This window comes from Equus caballus, chromosome 17 (genome assembly GCF_041296265.1).
Source record: "Equus caballus isolate H_3958 breed thoroughbred chromosome 17, TB-T2T, whole genome shotgun sequence".
NCBI lineage: Eukaryota > Metazoa > Chordata > Mammalia > Perissodactyla > Equidae > Equus > Equus caballus.
The window spans coordinates 19,360,717-19,376,024 of NC_091700.1; the positions used below are offsets into that span (position 1 = coordinate 19,360,717).

Consider the following 15,308-nt stretch of genomic DNA (forward strand, 5'->3'; position numbering starts at 1 on the left):
AAGTATCTTTCTTTTTACTGTGAAGAAGAAAAGCAGAGAGAGGAAAAGCTTGTCATTAGACTTACGTTTGAAACACGTGCCTGCAGCCAGGCCCAGGATGCTCAGCTCTGAGAACGACCGGAGCTTCAAGAAGCTCACTGCTTCCCGACTGGCCAGAATGAGGCTCCATCTCTGTGACCCTGGGCAAGTTAAAGGCACCAAATTCTCCCTTACCTCTGGAACTTGGCAAGGCTGTTCTCTCTGCTAGGAACAAACACCCCTCCCAGCCTGGCTCCCTTACGCTTCTAGAATTCTCAGCCTGAAAACCCCTCCCACAGAAGAGCCCTCCTGTCCACCCAAAGTGAGACGCTGCTATTCAGCCATGGTTGTTGCTCATGCACTGCCACAGCGTGCAAGGACTGCTGCACCGTCTTCCTCCTGAGTCACCTGTGCAGTCAGCACCCCTCCCTACCGCCTGTGTACAGCACACAGGCCCAGGAAGCATCTTCCGAATGAATACAGGAAGTCACCTACCACTCTGAGTCTGTCCCCTCAGCCCTAAACTGGTGATAAAACCTGCCCCCATGGTGGCCCTGCAGGAAAGCTGTGTACGTGGAAGGGACTCAGTGAGCAGTGCTCCGTCTCGGAGTTTAAGACGCAGGCCCACAGGAAACATTCCCAAGTGAAGTGACCTAACTGTCAGAAAAAGTGGCATAACTATGGTGTATTACTCAGCCAGAAAAAGGAATGAAACGTTGACATGCCACAGCATGGATCAACCTCGAAGACATTATGCTGAGTCAAATAAGCCAGCCACAAAGAGGCAGACACTGTGTGAGTCCACTTATATGAGGCACCTACAAGAGGAAAAATTCAGAGAGACAAGCAGAATGAAGACTACCAGGCTGGGGAGCGGGCAGTGACTAAGGGGCACAGAGTTTCTGCGTGGGATCATGAAAAGGTTTTGAGTAGAGACAGTAGTGACGACTGCAGCAACAATGTGAATGTACTTAAGGCCACTGAACTGTACACTTATGAATGGTTAAAATGATAAATATTACACATATTTTACCTCGATAAAAAAATGGAAAAAAAAAGTCATCTAATCATGCACATCTAGCTAACTAGTGTTTGAACAATGGTTCCCTTTCTAAACATAGCTACACAAAGAAAACGCTGGACCTCAGGACCGGGAGCTGACGGCAGCGCACAGTCCCCTGGCAGAGGGAAATCTACACCGTTGGGCGCCGCACACGTCCTCCCAAGCCCCCTGCCGTCTCCCCCAGGATGCTGAAACACACCACGGGGATGCCTGCCGCCAGCTGCGCTCCTGGAGACAATGGGGGTCATAGGCACCCACGTGTCCCACAAACATCCCAATTATAAAGCTAACCAGGACAGGATAGACCAGACACTTCTGTGTTGATGTCTGTATTCATGCATGAGACGAGAAACACCACGTAGATGTGCCCTTAAACAGAATCCGGATCAGATGTCCTGGTTTCTTTTCTTTCTCGTTTTCCCCCTTTAACGTTATATTATGAAAAACTTCAAACATACAGAAAAATTGAAAGAATTACTGTGTCACTCCACAAACCCAGCACCTGGGCAAGTCCGTCAGCGCCGAGGGAGTAGGAGGACTCCACACACTGTTCTCATTTTCTTTCCATCTTCCACCACAGTCCTGCAGAAAGTGCTGGTGCTAGGAAGACCCCATGCATTGTCCGGGGTTTTACGTGGATATGTAAAAATAGCACCTGTGGGCAAACTGTGCTCTTGCCTGAATAATTTGGAAAGGAGGAAACCTTCCTTCAGTTTCACAAAGAATGAAAATATTTTCTCAGCTTGGGACCTTGCATTTTAAGTTTTGGTTTGAAGACAGTTGATTTCATGGCCAAATTATGAACTTCTAAAAGAATTTTTCATGAGAATTCTCATCGGTCAAATTAAGATTACAGGTGGAAATAAGCTACTCTGACACACTACTATATCATTTAACAAAAGTTAACGTATGGGAATTTTTCTTTCATCAAGAATTTTACAAATATGACCCTAAGGCCTCACGGATGTGGACTTTAAAAAATGGGAGTAGCAGGGCTGGCTGTGTGGTGAAGCGGTTAAGTGCACAAGTTCCGCTTCAGAGGCCCGGGGTTCACCAGTTTGGATTCTGGGTGCGGACACGGCACCACTTGGCAAGCCATGCTGTGGTAGGCGTCCCACATATAAAGGAGAGGAAGATGGGCATGGATGTGAGCTCAGGGCCAGTCTTCCTCAGCAAAAAGAGGAGAACTGCCAGCAGATGTTAGCTCAGGGCTAATCTTCCTCAAAAAAAAAAAAAAGGGGGGGGAGTACCAAGCAAAGGAAATCTAATTTTGGAAATTTCTTTGGCATCATCAATTGACTTAAATATACTTTAAAAGAAATCATGAGACACTGGAATTTTAAACTGTAACACAACTCACAAAAGAAAAACACACCATTTTCAAATCTGGAGCTGAGACAGCTACTAAATCCTATACTTAGTACAGGTGGCTTGTGTAAAAACTTAATGTTAGAGCAATATTTTACACATTTCTTAATTTGGCCCTACCAAACCCAATTCCAATTCTCCATCCAATCTTGGAAAATGCTATCAGATGTTCAAGAATTTTTATTCTAATTTCTCCTAGTACTTCACGAACCCACACCCGCTGCCAAATACACATCCAACACCAAGAGAGGAACCAACTCAACCTGTGTCTCAGGGACGCGCACTAATGATACACACTGGCATTTTTAAGATAGTATTTCTTGGACCTAAAATTCTAGTTATTATTTAAATCATATCCTTACTATAATTAACTAGCAAAGCTGAAACTACATCAGGCAGATGGGCCAGGCCTCCAGCCAGATGCTGAATGTCAGAGTCCTAAGCCGCCATGCTGCTGCGCCTCCCCAGTACTGCCCAGGCCAGGGAGCCACACGACAGGGAGGGCCCCTCTAGCAAGGGTTTCTGAGAAAATCAGTGATTACGCTCCTCTGGGGATCCAGGGAAAACTCGCCAATAAATAGTGTCATCATAAGGTGTCGGTGGTTTTAGAAGTGCCATAGGTATGCCAAACACTGTACTGGACATTACGAGGTTTCACCCAGGTAGAACAGGGTCTCATTTGTAAATAAACTCATAATCTAGGAAAAAAACAAAGCACCACATTCTCGATTAGCTTTGCACAGGGTATTTGTATGATATATATATATTCATTATAAATAATGACATGGACAATGGAGCCACAGAAGTCTGCACTCAAAATTACTACATGGAGTGACCAGGTGGTAGATAAATTATCTATTCTTTGCAGCATTCCTAACAGCAAGCAACTGAACGGGACGGTCTCCTTCTAGTCAATTCCGCACCCCAGCAGAGGTTTTCAACTTTGAGAACACCCTGCCTCCTCTGCACCACCGCCTCCAAGTTTCAGATGCACCCCAGCAAGGCGGTAGGTACACCCAGCCCATTTGGGAGTCCCTGCTACGCAAGAGGTAATACTGTGACTGACCAAAGACTCCAGTGCACGCGCCCGTGTGGAGAAAGCCTCCTAGAGAAGGATCATTTCACCAAAATTGGAAAGGCTAAAGGGCTATGATTCAATGGAGGAAGTGTGAAACTATTCCTGGAGTCTGGAACTTCCTGTGAAAGGCTCAAACACAGAAGAGAAAGATGAACAGGCAGGTAACGTTGGGGAGGGGGCAGGTACTGTCTGGGTCATTTAATGAAAATACGGGAGTGACATTCACGAGGTCGGATGGAGTTTATTAGTAACAGAACAGGCTGGTCTTAGCATTCCTGCTCAAGGTAACAGCCTGGAGGCAGTGAGACCAATGCTCCAAAGGGAGGGCCACTCTATTCAAAGCCAACTTCCATTCTTAAGATCCTTACCATCCTAACGAGGTTAGAGGCCATAGGATCTGTGCTAGCCACAATATCCTAACAACCAGTCAACAATAAATACAAACCAGTGCTACAAAATAGGAGATTTTTCATTTGTCTGCCAGAAAAATTCCTATGAATGTCAAATATTGGCACATGAACAAAAAGTATTTAACTTAAAAAAAAACATCTGCTACAGTCAGGTTGACATGGTCTAGATGCTAAGTGACATAAAGTTTTCATATAGTGAATGCAAACATTAAGCAAGGTCAAATTTCCACTCTACGTTTAGCATCATAACCATTATCCCTTTTCCAACATTACCTTATTTTAATAATACTTTCAAAATGAAACTGTAAATCAAATAACATTAGCCTTAAAAGTAGTGAGAGAACAGTTAACACTTAGTGAACCTAGTGGCCCAAGCAGGGCTACCTGCAAACTCCAGGGGCAATTCACAGGTGCTTTACCTAAGAAAGCCCCATTTCACAGAGCTCATCCACCCAGCATACAATGGGAATGGTCACCCCCTGGACTTGTGCAATGTGAAAGCCCAGTTCTGTCCAGAGGAGTTAATACTAAGCAAGAGGCTTTTTCTTTTATATTGGTGAGGAAGATCAGCCCTGAGCTAACATCTGTGCCCATTTTCCTTTATTTTCTACGTGGGACGCCGCCACAGCACGACTTGGGTAAGTAGTGCGGGGGTCGGCGCCCGGCTCCGAACCTGCGACGCCCAGGCCACTGAAGGGGAATGCACGGACTTAACTTCTACGCCACCCACCCGCGCCAGCAATAGGCTTTTTAAAAGGGAAGAAGATTAAGAGGATTTTTTGAGCTGGCAGTCAATCACCTTAGGGATTATTAAGACCAATCTCTTCGTTCTGTTTATCAGGACATTTTGCTCCTTAAGACAAAATAAATGCAGTAAATTTATCTTCTGTATTTCTTCAAGCCCACTATTTTTTAAAAGTCAGTAAGGAATATTATTTAGAAGTTTCACTTTATAACCATGAAATATAAAAGCAGCTTTTCAAAAACTGTGTTGGTCTGGTTTTTCCAATACAAAGCAGAACACTCCCAAAGCTTCCCCAAATCCTTCCTGTGTGTTTATGCTGAATTTATCAGCTTCAACACCTCCCGGTGCCACTCCAGCACCCTCCTCCGCCCCCAGCCCCCCAGGGGGATTTAAGAGCCTAGGGCTGGCTATTCACAACACAGCATTTAAAACAACAAGGCTTCTCATTGTAAAAACATTCCCCTCCCACCAAAGGGAAGTCCCTCCCACCAACCCTGTGATTTGCTAAGGAAAGAAAGAAATATGTACAGCTCCAATTTACACGTAAGTCAAAACTATTTCAAACTAGAACGAGAGGCTAAAAGAATCCCTTCCAGTTCTAAAACTCCATGATTCTAATAATTCATTCACCTTAATAATTTTGCATGACATCTTCTATTCAGATACCACTTTAAATTGCTTATTTTGAGATTTATTAAATGTTCAGCAATTTTAATTTCAAGCGAATGCTGGCGTATTCATTAAACGGTGCTCTATACACCTGGATAATGAGACCAAATTTTATGAGAGGCTGAATAACAGTCTTGTTAATTATAATTTAAAACAGACCTTCTTAAATAATCTTTGCATTCTTATTTTGGAAAATCTTTCTGTTACTACCTTACTACTACAGTTGCTTAAAAAAAAAAAAAAAAAAACTTAGAAGATACCAAGCAGCGTGGTATCTTGATTTAGCACTCAAAAGTGGTGATCCCTCACACAGGGATTTCAGCTGAGAATTAATGAAAAATAGAGAGTAAGATCTATTTAGCACAAATATCCTAATAACAAGCCAGGAGTTACTTCCTCCATTACTAAGGGAAGGCCCTCATCTACTAAGTCAAAATTTAAACAGAACACCTGTACGGAGATGACACACATTTTGTGTCTTTCCATTCAAATTTCAGTATATTCAGGTTTCTTAGTAAAAATGTGGGCAATCCTTCCTTTAAAAATGCACGTATTTGCTGAATACTTTGGGAAGGGAGCTGTTCCATTGAATTTTTACCTGCCAAGCGTATACTCCCCGGTTTAATAGCTAAGGTTAAATAATTTTTAAAAGTCTAGATGACTATTACCTTAAGAACACTCTCACATATCCTACATAAGTGTGAAAATGTAAAAAATCTTGTTTAATATTTTGTCAACATAAGATCTACAAATAAAGTGCACTTTCCCGGTTACGCTCGCAAATACTCATTCGAGGGCACAGAATACCCATTCGAGAGCCTCAGAACACGCTGCCAGCAGCCCAGGACACCCGGGAGCCCGCCGTCGGCCTCTGCGGGGGCTGCTTCCCCTCCCCCAGCCCCCTGGGCACCGGGACCCTGCAGTCAACAAACGAGAGGGCCGCCCGGGGCTGGCACTGCTGCCCAACCCCGCGGCCCGCTTCGCCCGGAGAGAGACGCTCCTCCCGAAGTTCCGCAGTCAGGCTGGAGGGGAAGTGATTGGCAACAGGCGAATTTTATCGGAATCCGCATCTCCAGAGTCTGGCCGGGGAACTAACTGCAAGTGAAGTTGCATCAGAAAAGACAAGCTCCGGGGAAGTCGGCTCAACTAGGGCGCAGGACGGGCACGTTATGCAACGGCCGCCGCTCTCACGGCCCGGCTGCGCCCCGAAAGGACCGGGAGGCCAACTCGGACACGCCGAGCGGGGAGATTTCCCCGTGGGCGCTGCGGCCCGTTGCGGGAACAGCGCCCGTGGGGAGACAGCGCCCGTGGGGGTCGGCGCCCGTGGGGGGACGGCGCGGCCCGCAGGGAGACGGCGCCCGTCGGGGGACAGCGCCCGCAGGGAGACGGCGCGGCCCGCCGGAGGACGGCGCCCGTGGGGGGACAGCGCGGCCCGCGGGGGAACCCCGCTCGTGGGGGGACAGGGCCCGCGGGGGTACAGCGCGGCCCGCGGGGGAACCCCGCTCGTGGGGGGACAGGGCCCGCGGCGGGACAGCGCGGCCCGTGGGGGAACAGCGCGGCCCGCGGGAGAACACCGCTCGTGGGGGGACAGGGCCCGTGGGGGTACAGCGCCCGTAGGGGGAGAGCGCGGCCCGCGGGGAAACACCGCTCGTGGGGGTACGGCGCCCGTGGGGGGACAGCGGCGCGGCCCATGAGGGGACAGCGCCCGTGGGGGGACGGCGGCGCGGCCAGCCGCGTACGACGGGGCGGCCGGACGCGGGACCCCGGAGCTGTGCGGGCCGCTCGCGGGCACCGCGCCCGGCCGGGCGTTCGGGCAGAAGCCCGGTTCCCCGGGACAGTGGCGGGGGGGCCGCCCCCGGGCCGCAGCCGCCCGGGGCACAACAAAGCCGCAGCCCCGCCGGCCCGGGCTCGCCCCCAGCCTCCCGGCCCCGCGCGAACCGGCTCGGCGGACTCCGGACGGCCGGCGACGACGCGCCGCCGGGGCGGTCTGGCCCAGGACGGGCGGGGGCCGTGGGGGCAGGGCGCAGGGCTCCGGTCCGGACACACTTCCTGGGCCGCCCGCGCCCGCTGCTCGGCCGGGCCGCGCGGCCGAGCCGGACGCCCTTCCCGGAGCCGCGGCCGGCGGCGGCCCGAGGGTGGGCGCAGGGAGCCCTGCGGCCCCGCCGGCCCGCGGAAACTTTCCCTCGTCCCGCCGCGGCCCCGGCCACACGCCCCCGCCCTGCCCCTTCACCTCCTGGGGCGCGGTCTACACGCTCCGGGGCGTCCTCGCCCGGGGCTCCGGGGCCTCGCGCGCCGGGGCACCGGGCGCCGGTGGCTGGAGCTGCTGCTGGCCCCGCAGGGACGGGGGAGCCCCGGGCGGCGGCGGCGCGAGCGGCGGCGGCTCCATCTTCCCGGGGCGCTCACGCCGCGGTTCCAACGCGCAGACCCAAGTGGGACATTCGCTACATTGTTGGCATTCCACGGGCGTCACGTGACCCCGCCTCCCGCGTCACTCTCGGCCGCATACCAGCCCGGGCGGGGCGCCTGCGGCCCTTGCCGCTCGGCCGCCGGCCCGCTCCGCCCCGCCGCCGCTTCCTGCCTCCCGGTCCGGCCACCCGCGCCCGCCGCCACCTGCCTGCGGCCTCCCGCCGCCTCCTCCGGACCTTTTTGCCAGTGTGTCACCCGGCCCCAATTCCAGTATTGCCCCCTCGACTGGACCTGTATTAAAAGTTGGTAACTCTGTCGTTACAGCCACTGTTTTCTTAAGCATCTCACACCAGCCTTGGTGAAGAAAGTAAGTTAACAGGCCTGAAGGAGCCACCAAGTTACCAAATAGGTGCCAGACACTAAAAGTAATGGGCAGAAAAGGACAGACAGCTGTTACTCATGGAAGGACATCAAATATACACCCAAACTCAGTCACTTTTAATTTAACCCCCAGCGCTGTGCATATTTTATGGGAAGTGTTTTCTGGTATACAGAACAGTATAATAATGTATACCAACAAGTGAGGGTTTGGTTTTTGCGTTTCAACCGCGACTGTCTTTCCATTTGGGGACTGTGGATTTGGTGCAAGGACTTATGCAGGGACTGTGCGGAGATGTGAGTAGAAATAGACTGGAAGCCAAATCTTTAAGCTACTCCTGGCTCTCCGTCTAACATCATACTTCCTACCGCCAACAGTCTGTGGCAGGTGATTATGAGGACTAATATTAGTTTAAAACCCAAGCTACCTTCCTTTTTAATTAATAAATTCCTGTGAAATTTTTAAATTTTAATCTCGAGAGAAACAGTAAAGAAGGTCATTATCTCTGGACTGTTTTAGCAACCTTACCGGTCCCTAGTCTGCCATCCGGTTCTTCCTCTCTCAAGCCCAGCCGGGTTTTCAGCCCTGCCTCTGCCTTAGCTCACACAGAATCTTCTCAGATCTCCCCCCTGTTTTCTCTGTTTGAGCTCTAATAATTAAACCATTATTGTGCACTTTGGAATTCAATTTAATTTCTCAGTCTTATCCTGTACTCAACCCAGGCATCTTGCACAGTGTAAGCGTTCAGCAGATGCTCTGTAATTGAGTCCCCGTTGCACTCTGCTGTGTACCTTTTTGCTATACACTGACCATGCTTTTTCCACCCCAGCCCCATGCCACAGGGCTGGCTGCCAATCTTCCTTTCTGTGTTTAAAGATCCTGCCCTTGCTCTGTCTTCAAAGATGTAAACATAATTAAATAAAACATTTTCATCAAATGAAGTATTGTAAATAAAAGGAATTTAATGGACTTTAAAATTTATGTGTAAACATCTAATAAAATTTTGTAATTACAAGAACCATTATAGCATTGTTTGCAATCGTGAAAAATCAGGAAGAACCTAAATGTCCAGCAATAGGGAACAGTAGGAAAATAAAGGGTAGATATTCAAATGATGAAATATATAAAATGGCTAAGTGAAAAAAATAAAAAAATAGCTACGTGAATGAACTAACTAGTTCTGTACTTTTCAGAGAATAAATGATTGTAGATAGAATTCAAAACCATTGTAGAGTGGAAAAAAGCAAGCTGCAGAACTATATATACACTATGATACCATATTTATAAATAAGCAAAATCCCATAGAACCTATACTAGTCATATACCTTATATAAGTATAGACATGGACTGCAAGAGTACGCACCAAATTCATGACAGCTGTTGCCTGTGTAGAAGGAAGGAGAGAAATTAGATTGAGGAGAGAAAAATGAGAACTTCAACTTTATCTCCAATGCTTTATTGTATTTTATTTTATTTTTTTGCTTGAGAAAGATTAGCCCTGAGCTAACATCTGTGCCAACTGTGCTCTATATTTTTCTTTTTGTATGTGCATCCCTGCCACAGCGTGGCTTGACGAGTGGTGTAGGTCTGCACCTGGGATCCAAACCCACAAATCAGGGCCGCCAAAATGGAGCATGCTGGACTTAACCACTACGGCACAGGGCCGGGCCCTGTTCAATGCTTTATTTTTATATTTAAAAAAGTAAAGCAAAACTGTCAAAGTCTTAAAATTTGTTGATTCTGGTGATTAGGTTCAATAATATGTGCTGTGTTATTCTTTGTGCCTTTTTTAAAAACATCTTTTAAAATTTTTCAAACATGTATGCATGAAACAAACTTGAAACAAGTAAATTTCCAATTAAAGGCTTGCTTGGGGAAACTGTGACACGCTTATATAAGAGAATATTATTATTAATGATTGTGTTTATTGTTATTGGGATGTGTGTTTATTGACATGGAGTCATTCGTTCCTTTGGGTTATTTTTTATTTTTTGAGTACCTGTTATGAGCCATGGGCTAAACCAGGCACTGGGGATACCATGGTGAACAAAAACACAAGACCTGTCCCCTGGTGGAGCTTACAGTCTTGTAGACATGTTCAAGAAAACAAGCAAATGACAAAATAGAGTACAGCAGCTGATTTGGGGGAACAATACAAGTATATATATATATTTATATATTTTTAAAAATATATAAATTATATAATATATAATACAATATAATATAAAATATTATAATGTATAAGTATATTTAAAAGTACATACATACATACATATTTTTAAGTTCAGAAAAGTATGCAGTCAAATGTTAAAAGTGGTAGTCTCAGGATGTAGTGATGCTGGGTGATTTTTTTCTTATAGTTGCTGTTATTTCTAAATAGGATAGTTAACAAAAACTATGTTTAAATTAAATAATCAGCTAAATAAGTACATTCACATAATGCATCCAGCTGAGAAGGGGAGAAAAGAGAAATAACACAAGGCTAGCTGAGCACAAAGCCTGCAGTAGTGGCAACGTTGCAGTGTATAAATTGATTGACATAGCGTGTACATATATGTGTGTGTGTGTGTGTGTGTGTCCTTACAACCAGGTGTTGCCCTAAATGTGTGTATGATCTCATTTAATCCTCTAGACAACCATGTTATTAACCCCATTTTATAGAAGAGGACCCTATAACACAGAGAGCCCTACTAACTCGTTCGAGATCAAAGAGCTGGGATTCCAGCCTTGACTCCAGAGCTAGGCATGAATTATAAGGCTGTCTTCAGGTAATCTCAAAACGTCATGATTACAGTGTACTTATAAATAAGGAAATTGAAACCACATTAACTCCCTTGTACTTTGTTTGCGGGAAGAGGGACGATCTTTGTGGAGTGATGAAGAGGGGAGCTCAAACACGTGTCTCCAGCACCAGGCAGAGAAGACGGAGGTTGCGGACCTCAGGCACAGGCAATCCATTCACCAGTGAGGCCCCTGCACTTGTGGGGCGCGGATGTTTCGGGGTTCTGACTGAGGCCCCTGGGGAAGATGCACCAAGACTGCCTACCTGCTCACCCCCACCTCCATGCGGTAAATGGAAGAAACCTGATTACGGTTCACACCTTAGTGCCTGGGACGCAGGCTCTGGTCTCTAGACACACTTTTTCTCATTTTGGAAAGAAAAACCCGTATAATCTATGGGAAAGGTTTAGCAAATCTGCCTGATTACAAAAGAATGTTCTTTATGGGAGTAGTGAAACAGTAGAGTAAGGTCAGGTTATGAAAGGCCTAGAAAACTAGGACGAAGATATGCTACACTGATTTGTTTTATACTCATATTTTGTCTCCTTATTTAGATTATAAATTCCGCAAGAACAGCGACCATATTCTCCCCCTAAAACTACATATAAAGAACTTCTTAACTACTAATTTGCATATATTGAATGTACTTTTAAGGGCTGCTTTAGTATCTTGAATATCAAAATTTAAAATATAACCTTTCTCTCTGAACCAACCACTCCAGGTCAGCCAGGGAGATCTCCTGATCCGTTGTTCTTCGGAGTTTTTGGTTCTGTAAACTTGTAGGAACTTCCAGAGAGTTAACAATATCAGCTCTGTTAGTTGGGAGCTCTGTTTCAATGATGAACTGTCTTCCTTTTTTTTTTTTTTTTTTTTACTGTTTTTTGTTGTGATAAGATGCTATACATAATATAAAATTTACCATTTTAGCTTATTTTAGCTGTTCAGTTCAGTGGCGTTACGTACACTCACAATGTTGTGCGACTGTCGCCACCATCCGCCTCCAGAACTTTTTCACCTTCCCAAACTGGAGCTCCGTCCCCATTAAACACTAACTCCTCATTTCCTCTCCCCTTGTTGTTTGTTTTTTGTTGTTGTTGTTAATTGTTTTGCCTCTCAGGTAATCAGCTACTTTTTTTCCTGCTATGAAGATCCCAGTCTTTAGTAAGATACTATACTTTACTAATTTTCTGCTTTTAATCTGCTGTTGACTACAAAGGATTACTTAGTTTATCAAAATTGTATGTAGGGGCCAGGTGGTTAAAGTTCTGTGCGCTCCACCTTGGAGGCCTAGGTTTGTGGGTTTGGATCCTGGGTGTGGACCTACTCTGCTCATCAGCCATCCTGTGGAGGCATCCTACATACAAAGTAGAGGAAGATTGGCAAGATGTTAGCTCAGGGCAACTCTTCCTCACAAAAAAAAAAAGAAAGAAAGAATTGTATGTAAAGTAAGAGCTAATAGAACTTATTCCTAAAGCCTTTCCTTTGGAGAGAAAAGCTAGGACTTTATGATGGCTGTTTCAATTATTAAAAGACCTTTTGCTTCCTCAGTTCCTGGACATTTTCCAAAGGGTTTATATGATTGGAAGTCAGACTTATGGAAAAGTGAATTCTTAATTTTTTAAAAAAGAGTAGTAAATTAATAGATAGTAGATGAATAACCAGAAGTATTTTATAGCTTGTATTTTTTAAAAGCTTTTTATGTAATAGGTTCCACCAGTAGATTTCTTTTTAAAAATTTTCTATTTTATTTTATTTTTTAATTGTAAAATACACCTAACATAAAATTTACCATCTTAACCATTTTTAAGAGTACAAACTCTTAGTTTTCACAATTATGAAAACAATTCGATACCAAGGGGGAAAATCCCCAGTATTAAATTTCAATTCTTACATGTGTTTTCCAGTATTAAAATCATGAGAGAGTAAACTTTTCTCTGATTTTAACTTATTTCAAATTGCTTTATTTTTAGTCATTTTGCAAAACAGAACCTCCTGGAAAATTTGGTAAAAACCTCCAGTGCATATTTACGGGAAGGGCCAGGGCCCCAGCAAGACTTACAGGGCGGCCACCTTGCCAGTGTCTGCTGGCCTGCCCTTCCAGCCACCTCCAACAACACGGAGTGCAGCTTCATTCTCTGAATAGCCTCTCTGCTTCTCAGATGAGTAATGAAGTACGCGATTGCGTAAGTCCGAATTGCTCAGTAATGTAAGAAGATTTGTTCCCAGAAGACCTCAAAGAAACACTGTCAAGATAAAAATCACATTCTGCATTTAAAGAATTTTTATGTTGACACTTTACATTATTAAGAGATGAATTGCTGAAACAAATTTTCTTTTCTTACCACATCCTTCATCAGCTACTTTTTATGCTGAATGGGCTATGACAGCAACACCAGCCATTTACTTGTATTTCTCATTACATTTATAGTTGGCTGCAACTTCTACTTCATTTGCAGACATGAGCAGAATGCTGTTGTGTCTGTAATTGAAAGAAAAATCCCACGGAAAGGGTCTATATGCTCTAAAACCTTCCATTCAAATCTTTAATCCAATCTTCTGCAGAAAATATTTGTAAACCTTGCTCTGGGAAGAACAAAAGTGTAAGCCTCAAACTCTTGTCTCAACAGAATCAATGTCTAACATTTTCAAAGGGAAGCATCGGAGCGACTCTAAATTGACATTAAAGATTTAATTGTTTAATTGTAAAAGAAAATTTCCACAGTCTATTTTTAACTTTTAATTTAAAATTAACTACTAAATGTTGTTTTGGTTGTTATCAAATAGTTGCCTTTAAAACCATGTATTTTGCTTTACCAACCAGACCTGAAAAGAAAAACTGTGTGTGTCATCTTCAGATGCTTGATAAATGGGTTTTGATCATGAAAACCATGATGCGATTAGGGTAAGGTGATTTCCCATGCAGAAGTGGGAGGAGGCCAGTAGCAGACAGGCTGCCAAATTTCAAAGAGCAAAAGGAAATCTGTAAAAGTCAGGAAGCAGTCATGCAGATTGTATTTGACAGCTGGTAACCCCAGGACAAGAAGTTGCTGAGTTTGGGGGTGGAACTCAAAAGATGTCCCAGAGTTAATACCCTTCAGAAAGACAGAGGTGAGAGGCAGAGCTAAAGTTTGAGGTAAAGATGCTGGGAAGGGGGCAAGAGCAGAAACCAAGTCGTGAAAAGCCTGGTATCAAAGGCATGCAGAGAATGGACTTCTGAGAGCGGAGGGAGATTGTTAGAGAAATAGGGACAAGAAGTACACACGGAAGTTGGGAAGCTCTGATGGCATAGCTCTGTGATTATGTGCTGTCAAACTAATCCTCGGGGAAAGAGAGGAGCTGGAAAAATATTTGGGAGATAGAACAGGTGAAAGAAAATTAAACTGAACTCAAGTAGAGAGAGGAGATGAGAGGGCTACACTCTGGTGGAAAGCATCACAGTGCTCAGTGTTCACAGAACAGAAGGAGGGAGCGTGGTTTATGTCTACGTTGAAAGGTGACTGCAAAGAAAAACAAGATCTTGAGTTTGCCTACCCTTTCTTTCTGGCATTTTTGCATAAACAAGAATTTTTGCGGTGTTCCTGTGTAATGAAACACATCACGAAGTCCCATATTTTCATTTCCACAGTTCCAATCACTTGCTAGACATTTTCACCTTTCAAAGTCAAAATGGTCTAAAATAGAACACACATATTCACTCAACAAATATTCACTGGGCACTTACAATATGTCAGGCTTGTCAACCTCTTGAGCAGTACCTAATTTGTTCAACACATTGGGCAGCCAGATGTGCTAGGCACTGGGGACAAAATTGTGAAAATGGACATTATCATGGAGCTTACAAGTCTAGTGGGGGAGGTAAATAATAATCAGATAATGCTAAAAACTAAAGGAAATTTTGTATTGTGATTGAAACTATAAAGGAAAGACACATCTTTCCATGAGATCTTATAATAGAGGAGATGTGACCTGGTCTACGAAATCAGGAAGCACTTTAGCTGAGATCCAAAAGATGAGAAGAAATTAACAAGATGAATAGGGAAAGCGTGCCAAGAGAGAACTACATGTGCGAAGGCCTTGTGGCAGAAGGAACATGATGCAGCATTTCAAACACTAAAAGAGACCATTGTGACTGGAGTGCAGAAATAGGAGTTAAGAGATAAGAGGTGAGGATAGAGAGGTAGGCAGGGGTCAGGCTACACAAGGCCTTATGGGTCACTTAGGATTTTAGTCTTTTTTTTTTTGAGGAAGATTAGCCCTGAGCTAACATCTGCCGCCAATCCTCCTCTTTTTGCTTTGGAAGCCTAACCCTGAGCTAACATCTGTGCCCATCTTCCTCTACTTTATATGTGGGACACCTACCACAGCATGGCTTGCCTAGCGGTGCCATGTCC

General features: G+C 45.2%; 1 protein-coding gene across 6 annotated transcripts in view; it reads right to left on the bottom strand.

Annotated features, from left to right (window-relative positions):
* LATS2 (large tumor suppressor kinase 2) overlaps positions 1-7,765 on the bottom strand; it is a 97,627-nt gene extending 89,862 nt beyond the window's left edge. For 2 of the 6 annotated variants that reach the window (XM_070239459.1, XM_070239458.1), the window contains exons 1-2: positions 7,582-7,716; positions 66-179 (exon numbers count right to left, since the gene is read on the bottom strand). The gene's annotated coding sequence lies outside the window, so the exon portion shown is untranslated. Of the gene's footprint in view, positions 1-65; positions 180-7,581 lie in introns of all 6 variants that reach the window. The other 4 variants (XM_070239464.1, XM_070239460.1, XM_023621370.2 and 1 more) reach the window with 3 other exon arrangements.
* Positions 7,766-15,308: the final 7,543 nt, after the last annotated feature.